This window comes from Gadus chalcogrammus, chromosome 15 (genome assembly GCF_026213295.1).
Source record: "Gadus chalcogrammus isolate NIFS_2021 chromosome 15, NIFS_Gcha_1.0, whole genome shotgun sequence".
NCBI classification, from domain to species: Eukaryota; Metazoa; Chordata; class Actinopteri; order Gadiformes; family Gadidae; genus Gadus; species Gadus chalcogrammus.
The window spans coordinates 123,928-138,119 of record NC_079426.1 but is presented as its reverse complement, the minus strand read 5'-3'; the positions used below and the strand labels follow the sequence as shown (position 1 = coordinate 138,119).

At 42.3% G+C, this 14,192-nt stretch overlaps 1 long non-coding RNA gene across 1 annotated transcript; it reads left to right on the top strand.

Moving 5' to 3' along the window:
- Positions 1–8,289: 8,289 nt before the first annotated feature.
- On the top strand, positions 8,290–10,931 carry LOC130404692 (uncharacterized). Its single transcript, XR_008904256.1, has 2 exons — positions 8,290–8,666; positions 8,837–10,931. It is a non-coding gene; the product is annotated as an uncharacterized LOC130404692 (long non-coding RNA).
- Positions 10,932–14,192: the final 3,261 nt, after the last annotated feature.

Here is a 14,192-nt window from a genome sequence, read left to right as displayed (position 1 = left end):
GACGAAAATGAGATGAGACAGTTTTTTCTAGATTATATTTTTCCACAATAACATGACTTCAGTTTTAACTACCATAATTTATCACGGTTCAATCAATCAACAATCGCTGTTCCCTGCACTTGAACCGCCTTAAAGCTATCATCTGTATTTTTGATGGAGTTACCTACCAACCCGGTATCACGCGATTGCGTGCTCCTGCGCACGAACGTTAATATATTGAAGTGTGTTCCAGAGCACGATAGTCCAACTTTTTGCGTGTTACATAGAACGAAATGTAAACCAATGCATTCTGAATGGGAGTGTTCTAAGACAATTAACGTGCTCCAAAAAACGGTACGAGAGAGAGAGAAAGAGTGAGAGGGAGGGACAGAGAGAGAGAGAGAGCGAGAGAGAGGCTTCAGAAAGGGTGTGCGCAGATAGTACAGTGCACCCTATGTTTATGCCAAAACCACAAATTCTATATGTATATATATATATATATATATTGCCTAATTATATATATTGCCTATATATATGTATAGGCTATATATATGTATAGGCTATAATTATATTATTTAGCGTGTAATGAGACAATCTATAGCCAAATTGTCGAAGATGCCCGAGAATCTCCGGGGATATCAGCATGGGAAATCGGCGAATCAGACCCATGAACCTATAAAGAAAGACGTCATCTCAAGCGGGAGAGAACGTTTGCGGTGCTGGTTTGTGTCACGTAAGTACAGGGCTCTCATGCCTCATGCATTCGGCGTGAGACACACGCAATTAAACCCATGCACACGCTCGAACCTGTGCCGTGTTCCAATACCCGTACTGTCCGTACTTACTAGCCAAAATTTGAGTATGCAGTACGTTCCAATTCAGATCCGGCGAAAAGAAGTATACTTCAAGGACCCGGATGCCGTACTCAAAACGGGCTAATCCTGAAGTGTGGATCGAAGGACACTCCCCGTACTCAACGGCAGCCATCTTAGCTACGTAGCGGAAGAGGCGGAGCCAGGCTGAGCCAAAGTCGGCGCATTATCCACATAGCCTGCATTTATAGAGCCATTTTGTAGTTGTTATAGTTTTTATAGCTGCTAGGCGTAAAGAGTTCACCGTTCAAAGCGGGATGATTATTGCGGGGGAGGAGCCACGGCGGCAGTCGTGATCGTAATTTCCGGTTAGTGCACCACGGAGTACTCGATTTGGAACAGCACTCACATCTGAAAAAATAACGTAGTAGATAGTGCGGATAGTATACTTCCTTTAAGTATACTCATGGAAGTACGGGTATGGTCTCACGAAAATACGTGACACTGTCACGTTATTTAATCTATTGAAACGTGATCAGGGACACGTAGGCCTATTTTCTAAATTTTGTATTTCAATTGGAAGTAGGCTATTTGTCGTGTCACTAAGCATGAACTAAGGTTCTGTCCGGGAGCGTTCTCCCTAATGTCCCTTATGGAGCTCCGTACAGATCATTCATTGTTGAAAATTGTCTGTGATAACTAACAAATGACAGCTTTTGGCCACCCGTTTCTACTTAAAATTGTCTGTGATAACTAACAATATGACAGCTTTCGGCCACCCGTTTCTACTTTCACCTTTGATACTGAGAAATTGTGACAATACACGGATATATTAAATGCAGGTGGGCTGCTCTGTAGGAAAACCGCGAAGGAAAAAAGGGTAGCTGCTTCATCTGTTCTTTTTAGAATTGTATCTCTTGATGTTTATTTTATCTAGCCATCTATTCTCTTGTTTTTGGCTATGTGAATGAACGTCCGCGTCGATGCCTCGATCGCAAGTCCAGTGTCGCGAGCGGACGTTGCCATGACATCTAGAAATCATACCGTATTTAATGGGTTGTAGTGAGTGTAACATAATTCACCTACAGTATTTTGTTATGTGTTGTTCTTTCAATTGTGTTAGGCATGTCGTTTACTGTCTTGGTGGTTCAGGGATCGCTGTCCCTTTTAAGGATTATGAGCGTCTCATGACGTCAGAGCCCATGCGGGATTTGTTTACCTTCAGCACGTTTTGATTTCCTGTTTCTCTCTTACTAAATAAACGAGTCACACAACTGTGTGCTCAACGTGCGAAATTGTGCCTCTCACTTATGGCAATTTCCACAGGGTTATCATTAATATTGATGTGTAGGGGTTGTTTATAACTCGTGAATAATATTGTTTAGAGTAGACCACGGTCTGGGGGAATACTCTGATTCTGATTGGCTGCAGTGCGTGCATTAACTCCTGATATAGCCCTACAGACACCTGCCAAGTAGTTCCAGTCAGTGTTTAGATTCTCTGCCCGAGCCCGACGCGGGCCGGGTCGGGCCGATATTTCCCACCACTATACTCGGGCCGGGCCTTTGATCGAGCGTTTTTATTTTTATTTTACCATTGGTTTATTGGCCTAATCTGAGGAGAAATCTATGCCATAAACAGAAATATTATAGTCCTTTATTACACGGGTCTTCTCAATGCCGTGGAACGCTCCGTTCACTTGCATGGGTAGTAGTCCGTTGACTTGTCTACCCCAGCGTCTTCCGTTGCTAAGCGACGTCACCGTCTTTGCGGACAAATTATTTCTCTGCTGATCAACACTACGATTGGCCAAAAGACTTGTATCCCCCCCCCCCTTAAATAAATACTATGGCAGAATTATCATTATTCTCATTCAACGTGAACATGTGTTTTTACAGTAGAGTGGTGGAGGGATGACGTATGTTGGCCAACCCGGAAGTGAGCGTCGCCCTGGATCCCTCGACAAAAAGCCAACGGGTTTTGCCATTGGACTTTGGATTATTATAAATTGAAACAATTTATAAAATAAATATGTGAGATGCAATGCAATATCCACAAACAGTTCAAAATGGTACCATATGCGGTCACAGGTACATAGTTATCACCTGACAAACATGTCACGGGTTGAAATCAAAGGCAGTACAAATAGATAAAAATGTAGCTGAAGTATCAAATGTCTTGTTTATTGTATTAACCAGTTCATTTCTCTTTTGTGAAAGTCACCAAAAGTCCAAAAAAGTTAAACGCAAGGTCACAGGCTAACAGTGGAGCTGTGTTGGGAACCAGCAGCCAAGAGCTTCCATGGAAACTTTCTACCCATGTTAAATAGATTTAGTTGGCAGTTCCTTTTCTGCCCATTCTTTTTTAAACTTGTGGAAGCACTTTGCAGTACTGGGAGACACCATTTCTAACGGCAATGGAGCTAGATTCTAAAAATATCTAAAGCTGCCCAAAGCAAATACCTTTAACCCATAGTTCTGTTTTGAGTTGAGTTTCATTGACAAATTGAGCAGAAATATTTTGCATACAAATCTTTAAATAGTCTAACCACATTAAGAAAAATACATTTGTTAATTTTTTTTATTAGTGAAGCCACAAGTTTTGCACATTATCCAAACAGAATACCTGAAATGTTGATATTTTCAGCCCTTTCGGGTTAAAACAAGAGAAAAGGACAACCTAACAAGAGTGAAAAGTTTGGGTTAGGTGACCTATAGTTCAAAGATGTCCCTGGTCAGGTAGACTAAATAAAAGTGTATTCCCAATTGCTCCAGGACATTCGTGTAATTTACTTGTGAGCTCTCCCTCAAGCCTAGAGAGACATCAGTGTTGTAACAACATTTCATGGTTATTAATTTAGTTCATTATATTTAGCCGATTTGAATAGACTTCTCTAGCAGGTGAGGCTGTCAAAGAACCAAATATGGAGCAACTACAAGAAGTAAATTTGCAGCATGACCAAATTATACAAAAAGTATAGGAACTGTTCTAGCAGATATGTTTTAGAAGTCTCTTTTGATAGGCAGGGAATAATTGTCTTTGTCACCCTGTAGTCATGCCATCAAATCTGTTGGGCTAATTACCACTACTGATTAATCCAGTAGACTCACCAGTCAAGTCCCCATAGTTAGAAAATGGAAGAAACCCAGTTAGTCATGTTAATTATTCATTCTAACAAATTAAGACTAATACTTTCCACATATTGCGATCCAAGTTACTGGCTGCAGTCTTGGATTTTATAGTTCTATATGAATAGATTCAATTTACTAAACTATTAATCATGCTTCAGAAGAATTAACCTTTCTTGGATGGCAGATCTACCACAAGCCTCCATTGCCACAACCTCCAGATGGCTTACGACCTACGGCAACTCCTCGACTACTGCAAGCCAACAAATTGGCTCTTGCACACCAGACACGCATTTTGCTTTATTTGAGGTTTTCAAGCATCTTAAAATACCCAAATCATCGCTCCAATACACAATTCAGCTAATGGCCTACAAGGAAATGCTGAAGCTAGTGTTAGTGATGGTGATAGAAATGGACAAGCTTGCGTGTACAAATATGCAACTAGATTTGCAAGGTTCACAGCCCAGTTGCATAAGTGGTCGCAACCGTTGGATTGTAAGTGTGAGGGACCGGCTTTGTCGCCCCACGTATCTGGGATACGGCCAACTGGGAATTTCGAGTGCGGGCAAAAAATGGGGCGATGGACTGAGGTCTAAGAAAAAGTGACGTTTTAATATCTCCAAAACATTCACAAAAAATAGAGCAACGTTTCAAATGAAAAGGAAATGACTGCATCCGTCAGCAAACATAAACTAAGAAAATATAACATAGCATAGCCTAACCTAACCATACGTCTCTCGTACTGGCCTCACGTCAAGCCAGCACCACCTTCCGCCCCAAACACCAAATGAGAAAGCCCTTAAATAGGGAAATGCCAAATGAAAGCCTGTACAAAACGACCCTGGGAGAGTCAAATGCAGCTTTACAGCGGATGAATTAATCCAAATTGCATAAACATCCAATGGTAAACAGTATACAAATGCAATCAAGGTTGCACTCACACTAGGCCATCTGGCCGTGGCCGTCGCAACTGTGGCCTGGCCACGGTAGGCTCTTGTACATACGCCATCACGTCGCTAGCATCCAAACAATTCTACCAAACCTTAACCAACTAGTGAAAAATGGAACAAAACTTTAGCACACACCCAGTGACTAATCACCTTGTCCAGGGGTGTTCCAACGTGGTTTACCAGAGGGCCTTGTGGACTTAAAGTAAGCCACACATTTGACAGACAGCACGGAATGACGTTAAACTAAGCGAATCTACAGGTTACCAGTGCTGGTGCAATTACATGAGCATTTTGCACAATATTTGTACTCCAATGCTACATAAAGCAGGCTTCTTCAGAAAACCATAGCCTGCTACATTGAAGGGCAACTGCAACAAATCCTGACCAAGACCGAAAGATGGCTCTGGAAGCCACTACGGCCGACGCAGCAGATTACTGCGTGGACCGTGGTGGCTTCCAGATCAACCCTTCGGTGGACCATTCATACGCATGTATTCCGAGGATGTTTTGAAGACACTGGAGTCCCATGGCACTAGATTCCTTTGAAGACTAAGTTGGTATGGGGGGGCCCAAAGGGGGCCCCCCCATAGATCTTGTCAGTCATCTAACACCTGTTAAGATAAACACACACACATCACAAGATACAAATCAGCAAAACTAGGTTAACAATCAGCGGTGACATGCATGTCAAGGTGCAAAGAGCAGGGATACTCATGGCTCGTGTCTGAGGAGACAGCCCAAAAACGCCAACATTTAATAAAGGAAAATAACTTTTACTCACTGCGGTGGTCTGTTTCGAAGTGCCATGTTGGTAGCAATATTTGTCTGGGCTGTTCAGTCAAATGCCCACAAAAACAAACGCGCAACAACGCATACTTTCAGTTTGTATAAAGTGACAATAGTGATCTGCAATCTAGATCGAAAACTTTCAACCCTCACTAAACTCAACCTCGATTGACACAGGCTGATGCGAAAAGTAAACCAAACCCATTGTGTCCACCTTTTATAAAGGGGTGCGTGACAGGTGATCTCAATTAAGAGCTAATCAGTAAGAACACACTGATGGGCCATGAGTGAGACTATCAAAACGAGGACGAGGATTTAACGGAATTGTTACCATTCAAATTCAAATTTCTTTATTATTGGATAGGGTATGATATAAAAAATAAAAAAATAAAGTAATTTGACCCTTCTGGGATGAGCCAATGATTCATCTGTTTGGAAGGTTTTGTTGGAGACAAACAAAGAATCTTCAGGCAACAGATGTGACAGCTGTGACTGCTCTCTCTCTCCTTCGTCTGCTGGGTCCTCTGTGTTCTTCTTCTATTTGGTTTTATTGGCGGTTGGCAAACAAACATGTGCATTACCGCCACCTACTGGTTTCTTTATGCATCTTTATTTACTATTGTAACCCTGAGTTACCCGGATTTCATATTTTCTTTATCAAATTTGTTTCTTTTAAATATCCAAATACGTGCCTATAGCATCTATCTCCTGACATTTTCCTTAATATATTCTCTAACTCATATCTTTCTTTAATTTCTGCCAAATTATCCTGCATTTGTCGTCTCTCTACTTCATACTTTCTACAAATGTTCATTACAGGGTCCTCTGTGTTTGCCTACCTGCTACAGGTAGCCAGTGGGCGGGGCTGAGAGGCTTGTCAGCTGATGAGGTGCACCTGTGCAGGTCTGCCACGCAGGCTTTAGCCAGTCTCTCTCTCTTTCCACAGAGGCAGGTGGGCTTGGGTTCTGTTTACGGCCTGATTCCACCGGACACGTTACGGCAACGTTACGGCTGCGGCATGTCTTGGCCGCGGTCACCGCAGCAGATAGGTTCCACTCTAATCAATGAGACCATTTCCAACGGGCGCGGCTGCGGAACGTCTCAGCAGCGTCCCAGGAGCGGTTCGCCGTGCCGCAGCGCTATCATTCCGTAGAATTCCTATTTTTGCCGCAAGCCGTTGCTAAACCGCGTCAATTTCAACAGAGCCGATCGAGCAGGGCAGGAAGTGAAAAAGTAAAAAGAATCCGGTCAATTTTCAAAATAAAACACAATACTCAGCTCATGTAGCCTATCACAACGTCATTTATGTACCAAATCATCCTTTTTATGAGGGCAATGGCCGGAAGGACAAAGCGTGGCATTTAATTGCAGTCGTTTTGGGAGTGGAAGTTGAGTACATTAGGTTTAGGATTATCGCGTGATCTCGTGACCTCGCGATAATCCTAAACCTAATGTACTCACCTTCCACTCCCAAAACTACTGCAATTAAATGCCAGGCTTTGTCCTTTCTGACATTGTTCTTATAAAAAGGATGATTTCAGACCCTTTGATTGATTGACTGCTGACCTGGTGCCACCGGTCATGACTTAATAATGTTGGTGTTTTATTTATTGTGTTTTATTTTGAAAATTGACCGGAATGCTCTATGGCTTTTACTTTTTCACTTCCTGCCCTGATCGATCTGCTCTGTTGAAATTGACGCGGTTCAGCAACGGCTTGCGGCAAAAATAGAAATGCTACGGAATGATAGCGCTGCGGCACGGCGAGCCGCTCCTGGGACGTTGCTGAGACGTTCCGCAGCCGCGCCTGGTAGAAATGGTCTCATTGATTAGAGTGGAACCTATCTGCTGCGGTGACCGCGGCCAAGACGTGCCGCTGCCGTAACGTTGCCGTAACGCGTCCGGTGGAATCGAGCCTCAGGGTGGTTCCTTAAGGGTTTGGACCTTTGTATTGGTTCCATGTTTTGTTTGATGTTAACACTATTCAACATCCCCACAGCACACTTTCCACTGCCCATATACATAGGCTAGTCGAAAGAATTGTGTGTTTGGTCAGTAGTTCAGTTGGTTGGTCACATATGTTGGTTTGCTGTTCAGGTTTGGTTTGTTGCATTTTGTTTGGGTATTTCCAACATGGTAAAGATGGTTTGTTGTTCCCAGTATTTGTTTTGTCTGTCTGGGTAAGTTTCCTCCGTTCTGGCTCGGTCGGTCCTTGTGATTTTGGTACTGGTTTTCTGTCCAAACCATATAATCGCACATTTTCTAATCTTCCATACGCTACACTAATGCCTTTACAGATTTCATGATACTTACTTTATTCTAAAAAATAACTTTATCCCTTATCATGTGTGGATCCCGATCTTTGCTCTGACCCGAGCCTCGTCTTAATGCAGCCAAGGAGATGGAAGAGCGTTATTAATAATTATTAGATGATTGTGTTGTACAATGAAAGACAGTAAAGATTCAATATGAATGGCAAAATAAGGATGGGATTTTATTTGAACAATAAAATATGAGTTGGGCAAATTATAGAGAGGCTGAGATTATAGATTTCATATTCAAAAGGCGAAGGGGTGAAAAAATGTAAGAAATATATTTAAGAAATATAGGCCAACTCAAAGCCCAAATCATTGATATCATACCCTATCCAATAATAAAGAAATTTGAATTTGAATGGTAACAATTCCGTTAAATCCTCGTCCTCGTTTTGATAGTCTCACTCATGGCCGATCAGTGTGTTCTTTCTGATTAGCTCTTAATTGAGATCACCTGTCACGCACCCCTTTATAAAAGGTGGACACAATGGGTTTGGTTTACTTTTCGCATCAGCCTGTGTCAATCGAGGTTGAGTTTAGTGAGGGTTGAAAGTTTTCGATCTAGATTGTAGATCACTATTGTCACTTTATACAAACTGAAAGTATGCGTTGTTGCGTGTTTGTTTTTGTGGGCATTTGACTGAACAGCCCAGACAAATATTGCTACCAACATGGCACTTCGAAACAGACCACCGCAGTGAGTAAAAGTTATTTTCCTTTATTAAATGTTGGCGTTTTTGGGCTGTCTCCTCAGACGCAAGCCATGAGTATCCCTGCTCTTTGCACCTTGACATGCATGTCACCGCTGATTGTTAACCTAGCTTTGCTGATTGGTATCTTGTGATGTGTGTGTGTTTTTCTTAACAGGTGTTAGATGACTGAAAAGATCTATGTGGGGGGGCCCCCTTTGGGCCCCCCCATACCAACTTAGTCTTCAAAGGAATCTAGTGCCATGGGACTCCAGTGTCTTCAAAACATCCTCGGAATACATGTGTATGAATGGTCCACCGAAGGGTTGATCTGGAAGCCACCACGGTCCACGCAGTAATCCGCTGCGTCGGCCGTAGTGGCTTCCAGAGCCATCTTTCGGTCTTGGTCAGGATTTGTTGCAGTTGCCCTTCAATGTAGCAGGCTACGGGTTTCTGAAGAAGCCTGCTTTACGTAGCATTGGAGTACAAATATTGTGCAAAATGCTCATGTAATTGCACCAGCACTGGTAACCTGTAGATCAGCTTAGTTTAACGTCATTCCGTGCTGTCTGTCAAATGTGTGGCTTACTTTAAGTCCACAAGGCCCTCTGGTAAACCCCGTTGGAACACCCCTGGACAAGGTGATTAGTCACTGGGTGTGTGCTAAAGTTTTGTTCCATTTTTCACTAGTTGGTTAAGGTTTGGTAGAATTGTTTGGATGCTAGCGACGTGATGGCGTATGTACAAGAGCCTACCGTGGCCAGGCCACAGTTGCGACGGCCACGGCCAGATGGCCTAGTGTGAGTGCAACCTTGATTGCATTTGTATACTGTTTACCATTGGATGTTTATGCAATTTGGATTAATTCATCCGCTGTAAAGCTGCATTTGACTATTCCAGGGTCGTTCTGTACAGGCTTTCAATTGACCATGTTGACTAGTTTGTGGGAAGTTTAATTTTTTTTTTTTTTACCCTTGCTTACTGTGAGAAGGTGAAATCCTCCCCCTTCTCACTGTCTCACATTAGAGAAATTATTATTATTATATTGTGTGTGTATATATTATATTGGGCTGGTGTGAGATTGGTCTTCCGTCCCGGTAGGGGGCAGTATGCTAAGGGAGCTTAGGATCAGAGTATCAGGGAATAGCCCAGGGGGGGGTTTATAGAAACAGCTGTTTTGTAAATAGGTTGTGCACAGGGTGTGGGTATAAATGTATTTGATTGTTTATTTAGTGTCATGTTTATTTAGTATTCACACAATGTACTTTCTGTTCAGTTATGTTGGATTGGTAGCTTTAGGTAAATAATGTTCCCCCAACTAATGGTCTGGCCCGTACGGCCGTGATTGGTCCAATTGCCATTTCCCTATTTAAGGGCTTTCTCATTTGGTGTTTGGGGCGGAAGGTGGTGCTGGCTTGACGTGAGGCCAGTACGAGAGACGTATGGTTAGGTTAGGCTATGCTATGTTATATTTTCTTAGTGTATGTTTGCTGACGGATGCAGTCATTTCCTTTTCATTTGAAACGTTGCTCTATTTTTTGTGAATGTTTTGGAGATATTAAAACGTCACTTTTTCTTAGACCTCAGTCCATCGCCCCATTTTTTGCCCGCACTCGAAATTCCCAGTTGGCTGTATCCCAGATACGTGGGGCGACCACGCCGGTCCCTCACACTTACAATCCAACGGTTGCGACCACTTATGCAACTGGGCTGTGAACCTTGCAAATCTAGTTGCATATTTGTACACGCAAGCTTGTCCATTTCTATCACCATCACTAACACTAGCTTCAGCATTTCCTTGTAGGCCATTAGCTGAATTGTGTATTGGAGCGATGATTTGGGTATTTTAAGATGCTTGAAAACCTCAAATAAAGCAAAATGCGTGTCTGGTGTGCAAGAGCCAATTTGTTGGCTTGCAGTAGTCGAGGAGTTGCCGTAGGTCGTAAGCCATCTGGAGGTTGTGGCAATGGAGGCTTGTGGTAGATCTGCCATCCAAGAAAGGTTAATTCTTCTGAAGCATGATTAATAGTTTAGTAAATTGAATCTATTCATATAGAACTATAAAATCCAAGACTGCAGCCAGTAACTTGGATCGCAATATGTGGAAAGTATTAGTCTTAATTTGTTAGAATGAATAATTAACATGACTAACTGGGTTTCTTCCATTTTCTAACTATGGGGACTTGACTGGTGAGTCTACTGGATTAATCAGTAGTGGTAATTAGCCCAACAGATTTGATGGCATGACTACAGGGTGACAAAGACAATTATTCCCTGCCTATCAAAAGAGACTTCTAAAACATATCTGCTAGAACAGTTCCTATACTTTTTGTATAATTTGGTCATGCTGCAAATTTACTTTTTGTAGATGCTCCATATTTGGTTCTTTGACAGCCTCACCTGCTAGAAAAGTCTATTCAAATCGGCTAAATATAATGAACTAAATTAATAACCATGAAATGTTGTTACAACACTGATGTCTCTCTAGGCTTGAGGGAGAGCTCACAAGTAAATTACACGAATGTCCTGGAGCAATTGGGAATACACTTTTATTTAGTCTACCTGACCAGGGACATCTTTGAACTATAGGTCACCTAACCCAAACTTTTCACTCTTGTTAGGTTGTCCTTTTCTCTTGTTTTAACCCGAAAGGGCTGAAAATATCAACATTTCAGGTATTCTGTTTGGATAATGTGCAAAACTTGTGGCTTCACTAATAAAAAAAATTAACAAATGTATTTTTCTTAATGTGGTTAGACTATTTAAAGATTTGTATGCAAAATATTTCTGCTCAATTTGTAGTCAATGAAACTCTGACATTTTTAATTTGATAAAACACAACTATGGGTTAAAGGTATTTGCTTTGGGCAGCTTTAGATATTTTTAGAATCTAGCTCTATTGCCGTTAGAAATGGTGTCTCCCAGTACTGCAAAGTGCTTCCACAAGTTTAAAAAAGAATGGGCAGAAAAGGAACTGCCAACTAAATCTATTTAACATGGGTAGAAAGTTTCCATGGAAGCTCTTGGCTGCTGGTTCCCAACACAGCTCCACTGTTAGCCTGTGACCTTGCGTTTAACTTTTTTGGACTTTTGGTGACTTTCACAAAAGAGAAATGAACTGGTTAATACAATAAACAAGACATTTGATACTTCAGCTACATTTTTATCTATTTGTACTGCCTTTGATTTCAACCCGTGACATGTTTGTCAGGTGATAACTATGTACCTGTGACTGCATATGGTACCATTTTGAACTGTTTGTGGATATTGCATTGCATCTCACATATTTATTTTATAAATTGTTTCAATTTATAATAATCCAAAATCCAATAGCAAAACCCGTTGGCTTTTTGTCGAGGGAATCCAGGGCGACGCTCACTTCCGGGTTGGCCAACATACGTCATCCCTCCACCACTCTACTGTAAAAACACATGTTCAAGTTGAATGAGAATAATAATACAAATTCTGCCATAGTATTTATTTAAGGGGGGGGGGGGGGGGGATACAAGTCTTTTGGCCAATCGTAGTGTTGATCAGCAGAGAAATAATTTGTCCGCAAAGACGGTGACGTCGCTTAGCAACGGAAGACGCTGGGGTAGACAAGTCAACGGACTACTACCCATGCAAGTGAACGGAGCGTTCCACGGCATTGAGAAGCCCCGTGTAATAAAGGCCTATAATATTTCTGTTTGTGGCATAGATTTCTCCTCAGATTAGGCCAATAAACCAATGGTAAAATAAAAATAAAAACGCTCGATCAAAGGCCCGGCCCGAGTATAGTGGTGGGAAATATCGGCCCGGCCCGCGTCGGGCTCGGGCAGAGAATCTAAACACTGACTGGAACTACTTAGCAGGTGTCTGTAGGGCTATATCAGGAGTTAATGCACGCACTGCATCAGAATCAGAGTATTCCCCCAGACCGTGGTCTACTCTAAACAATATTATTCACGAGTTATAAACAACCCGTACACATCAATATTAATGATAACCCTGTGGAAATTGCCATAAGTGAGAGACACAATTTCGCACATTGAGCACACAGTTGTGTGACTCGTTTATTTAGTAAGAGAGGAACAGGAAATCAAAACGTGCTGAAGGTAAACAAATCCCGCATGGGATCTGACGTCATGAGACGCTCGTAATCCTTAAAAGGGACAGCGATCCCTGAACCACCAAGACAGTAAACGACATGCCTAACACAATTGAAAGTACAACACATAACAAAATACTGTAGGTGAATTATGTTACACTCACTACAACCCATTAAATACGGTATGATTTCTAGATGTCATGGCAACGTCCGCTCGCGACACTGGACTTGCGATCGAGGCATCGACGCGGACGTTCATTCACATAGCCAAAAACAAGAGAATAGATGGCTAGATAAAATAAACATCAATACATACAATTCTAAAAAGAACAGATGAAGCAGCTACCCTTTTTTCCTTCGCGGTTTGCCTACAGAGCAGCGCACCTGCATTTAATATATCCGTGTATTGTCACAATTTCTCAGTATCAAAGGTGAAAGTAGAAACGGGTGGCCAAAAGCTGTCATATTGTTAGTTATCTCAGACAATTTTAAGTAGAAACGGGTGGCCAAAAGCTGTCATTTGTTAGTTATCACAGACAATTTTCAACAATGAATGATCTGTACGGAGCTCCATAAGGGACATTAGGGAGAACGCTCCCGGACAGAACCTTAGTTTGGAAGTCATGCTTAGTGACACGACAAATAGCCTACTTCCAATTGAAATACAAAATTTAGAAAATAGGCCTACGTGTCCCTGATCACGTTTCAATAGATTAAATAACGTGACAGTGTCACGTATTTTCGTGAGACCATACCCGTACTTCCATGAGTATACTTAAAGGAAGTATACTATCCGCACTATCTACTACGTTATTTTTTCAGATGTGAGTGCTGTTCCAAATCGAGTACTCCGTGGTGCACTAACCGGAAATTACGATCACGACTGCCGCTGTGGCTCCTCCCCCGCAATAAACATCCCGCTTTGAACGGTGAACTCTTTACGCCTAGCAGCTATAAGAACTATAACAACTACAAAATGACTCTATTAATGCAGGCTATGTGGAAAATGCGCCGACTTTGGCTCAGCCTGGCTCCGCCTCTTCCGCTACGTAGCTAAGATGGCTGCCATTGAGTACGGGGAGTGTCCTTCGATCCACACTTCAGGATTGGCCCGTTTTGAGTACGGCATCCGGGTCCTTGAAGTATACTTCTTTTCGCCTGATCTGAATTGGAACGTACTGCGTACTCAAATTTTGGCTCGTAAGTACGGACAGTACGGGTATTGGAACACGGCACAGGTTTGAGCGTGTGCATGGGTTGAATTGCGTGTGTCTCACGCTGAATGCATGAGACATGAGAGCCCTGTACTTACGTGACACAAACCAGCACCGCAAACGTTCTCTCCCGCTTGAGATGACGTCTTTCTTTATAGGTTCATGGGTCTGATTCGCCGATTTCCCATGCTGATATCCCCGGAGATTCTCGGGCATCTTCGACAATTTGG